The 4255-nt window shown below is 48.5% G+C and overlaps 1 pseudogene; it reads left to right on the top strand.

The window, feature by feature from the left end:
* The first annotated feature begins 3310 nt into the window (after positions 1–3310).
* LOC111156894 lies at positions 3311–4043 on the top strand (annotated as a pseudogene).
* The last annotated feature ends 212 nt before the right edge of the window (positions 4044–4255 follow it).

Raw genomic sequence — 4255 nt, 5'->3', positions numbered from 1 at the left:
CCCTTCTCCCCACTCCACAAAAAGAATACACACACACAACTGATCCTCGAACAATGCAAGGATCAGAGACACACACCTTCATGCATTCAAAAATCCATATATAACTTTTGACCGCTGGAACACTTAATAACCTATTGTTGACCAGAGCCTTACTAAAAACAAAGTCAATTAAAACGTATTTTGCATATTAATTTGTATCACATACTGTATTGCTATAATAAAGTAAACTGTAAGTGTTATTAAGAAAAGAAAATGTTGTGGGGCCAGTTGGTCAAGTGTCTGACTTGATCTCAGCTCAGGTATTCAACTGAAATGGGCTCCATGCTGGGTGTGAAGCCTCCATTAAAATAAAATATAATAAATATATAAAATATAACAAAATAGGGATGCCTGGGTGCCTCAGTCGGTTAGGTGTCTGCTTCTTGGTTTTGCCTTGGATAGTGATTTCAGGGTCCTGGCATCAAGCCTTACGTTGGGCTCCATGCTCAGTGGGGAATCTGCTTGAGGATTTCTCTCCCTCTCCCCTCCTCATTTTCTCTCTCTCTCAAATAAATAAAATCTTTTAAAAAAATAAAAAGAAAAAAGAAGTTATTGTTACAAAAATCCTAAGGAAGAGAAATTACATTTACAGTACTGTTCTGTATCTAAAGGGAAAAATCCACACTTGTAAGTGGACCTGCGAAGCTCAAACTTGGGTTGTTCAAGAGCCAACCGCATTTATAAAGCTATTACAAGAGCTAAGACTGGCCTGGAAAAAGAAAAGTGAGCATGAGTCAGATAAAGACCGAAGGAGCATGGGATTTGGGGGTGGTAGCTGGTATGCACACAACCAAAGGTGATACTTGGGTATATTTATCAAATGAATGAAAGAGTTAAACAGGACCATTTATGCAGGGAACTGTAAGCAGATCAGACCCAAGTGAACATAAGGTTTATGTTAAGGAGCAAGAGCCCATTTGGCTATACGGGTAGGGAGGGGGTCCATCATGGAGGCCTCTGTATATTCTGCCAAGGTCCTGGGACTTTATCCTGTGGGCGACAGGAGCCAAGAGCAGGAGGTAATATGGTCAGATTAGCATCAAGAGGGACCACCCTGGCAGTCAGGTGTCATGTGGAGTGATGGAGCACAGACCTCAAGGCAGGAGACAAGGGTACCAATCAGGATGCCTTTGGCTCCCTTAAGCACAAAGCCCTGAGTCTAACTGGCTGAATTTATCAAGAGACTTATTATCCAACATAGCTGCAAGCTCTGAAATGACAGGCAGCAGATGTGGTTGATTCAGTGGCTCAAAAATGTAACCACGGACCCAGGTTCCATCCTCTCTGCCCTCTACCACTCTCTGTGGCAGGCTCTGCCTGAAGACTGCCTTTCCTCATCTTTACAAGACGGCTGTAGACATTCCCAGAGTGATGTGTGGACACGGTGAACATCACAGACAGAAGGGAGCCGCTCCTTCTTTGGTCTCTTTCTTAGCAAGGAAAACTCTTCCAGAAGATTCCCAGCAAACACTGCCTCACATCCCACTAGCCCAGATTGGATCACAAGCCCATTTCAAAACCAATCACCATCAAGGGAACAAGATTATATGTTTGGCTCAGAATAAGAATTTATACACAGAGGGAATGAACTCTGTTGAATCATCACTTAAAACACTTGGGAGCCTACAGGTCTGGGCAAAAGATGCTAGAAGCCTAAACTAAGATAATGGTGGTGAAGAATGAAGAAATGAGAACAGATTCAGGATTTATTTAGGAAGTTATGTTGGTACAATCTGGTGATGGACTGAAGGTGAAGAAGAAAGAAAAAGGGTTTGGAAAGGACACCCTCCGTAATTCCAGCTTGAAAGAATGGGGTCAGGAAGTGTGCCATTAACTGAGGTAAGGCACCCACAAGGAGAGCAGAGGAGGGTTTGGGGAAACAGTGGTTTGGGGCATATTCAAATGGAAGTGCCTGTAGGCTTCAGAATAAAGGTTCTGGGCCGTGAGCGGAATACAGGACTCAAACCGTTACCCCGCACAGGTGGTCCATACTTAGCCACGGTTCTCAAACCAGGCTTTGGTCTCTACAGACATTTTTGAACCAATATTTAACCACTGAGAGATTCCAAATAGGATTATGTATTTCTGGTTTCTCTGGGAAATCTGGAAAAATCTGGAAATACTGGTTCTGAACTGCTGCCTGTCGCAGTCGGTGGAGGCCAGTAGCAGCCATACTCTTTAGCTAGAGTAAGAGGTTCTCTGGCCCGCCACATTCACCCACTATCTCTCTGCGTTTACCTGCTTGGCCCTGAAGCCATTTCCAGCCAACGCTCTCCTCACCATTTTGGGAAAGAGCCTAAACTGCAGAAACACAGCTGGTAGTCAACGGTATTGAGGTTTGCAACCTCACTGCGGATGCAAACACCCAAAGAGAAAGTGGAATGAAGAAGGTCAAGGAGGTCATCCTGGAGCCATAAGTGTTTTAGAAACAGAAGAAGAGAAATTCACGCTGGAGAGAAAAACAAAGAAACTGGAGCGGAGCAAGTGAGCATGAAGGCTCAAGAGCTAAGAGAGGAGAGCTGAAGTCAGAGGGAGGGCTCTCCTGTGCCACATGCAATAGGACGTCCAATGGAAAGAAGGCTCCCAAGGAGATGCGACATTGAGGAAGGAAGTCATGGGTGGCCCAGGAGCCTAGCTGTGTGGCATGGTGAGGGACAAGGCAGACAGCAGTGGGGTGGGTGGAAGATGAGAATGAGTGGATACAGTGTGCATTGGCTGCTTGGGTGAGAAAGGAGGAGTAAAGCCGGATGAAACTAGGGAGGCTATGGGGTCAAGGCATGGTCCCTTGGTAGGATCAGAGAAACTTGGATACTGTAAAGCTAAAAAGAAGCCAAGGATGAGGTGAAGGCTGTAGAAATCTAACAGAGGGATGAGCAACAAAACCAAGTCCAAAAGGAGGTGGTAGGGGCAGGGGAACAAAAAGGTGAGACGTGGGTAGCTAGCTGGATTCAGTGCAAAGACAAGAGGCCTCCGAGGCTAGAGGACTGGAGGTGATGATAAATCGGGAGGCAGATGGGTGTGTTCAATAATTTGAGAGCTGGTGCACCTGGACCGCTCAGTTACCGAGCTTCTGACTCCTGGTTTTGGCTCAGGTCACAATCAGCTACCCCACCCTCAGCCTGGAGTCTGCCTGAGATCCTCTCCCTCCGCTCCACCGCCACCACCCCCACCCCCGCATGCACATTCTCTCGCGCTCAAATTAATTAATTAAATCTTAACAACAACAACAACAACAAAAAGAAATTGGAGAGCTAAGTCCTAGCGGAGCCTGATGCTGGCAGGAGGTACAGGGGGTGCATGGCAGTTGGGGGGAACCATCGGTGCCTCGACCTTCAGGGATGAACCTGCCCAGGGCCCCCAACCAGAACCCAAACCCAAGGAGGTGCTAGACCTGAGCCAACCACCACCCCAGCTATTCCTGGCGGTGCTGAGCCACGTACCCAAACCCCCCACTCTCCCTCGCACACTGCTGGGGTGCTGTTGCCAGAGATGCAGGAGCTAGCATACCCTGGTGGACAGCCAGGCCCTGTGGCTGCTCATCCTGGCCTAGGACCACGGCGCTCTGCCACTGCTGGACCATGGCTGCCTGTACCCCGCCCCCCCACACCCCCACTGGGGTGGGGTCCTGCCTCCTGGGCCACTTCTGTGAGCAAGCGCAGATGGATCGATGCAACCTCACTTGTAATGCTTGCAGCCAAGAAAGCCTCTGGAAACGGATCATGTAGCATGGTGGGGATGGCTGGGTGGTGGAGGTGAACAAGTCAACAGTGCCCAGAGCTCCTTGCTTTGTCTTTCTTCAGCAGATGTGGTGAGAAACAGCTCTTAGACTTGGAGGAGCAGGGTGTATGGCCAGAACTGGTAGATGGTGACAACTGAGATTTGTCAACCAGAGGGTCCTGGCTAAATTCTCTGCTCAGCCTGATCCCATCCACCAGTGGAACAACAATGTCTGCTTTCTGGTCACTCATGTGTTCTCCAACATCAAGATGGGCCAGGCGCTTTGAGTCTTTCAACAGTGTGGCCAGGACACTCAGGTCCAGGTTGGTCGCTATGGAGACCATGGGGTCAACTCCAGGATGACGGTGCAAGCCTTAGTCAAGGGCTGTCCTTGCAAAACAACCTAACTGGGACCTTCCAGCACCTGGGATCCTTGGCCAGGACTTCTCATTAACCAAGGGCGTGTCCTTCCCTGACATCCTGGGTACTCCAGAGTCCA

Source organism: Enhydra lutris, unplaced genomic scaffold (genome assembly GCF_002288905.1).
Source record: "Enhydra lutris kenyoni isolate GAN:26980312 unplaced genomic scaffold, ASM228890v2 scaffoldscaffold50, whole genome shotgun sequence".
Classification (NCBI taxonomy): Eukaryota; Metazoa; Chordata; class Mammalia; order Carnivora; family Mustelidae; genus Enhydra; species Enhydra lutris.
This window is presented reverse-complemented; position numbering and strand designations above follow the sequence as displayed.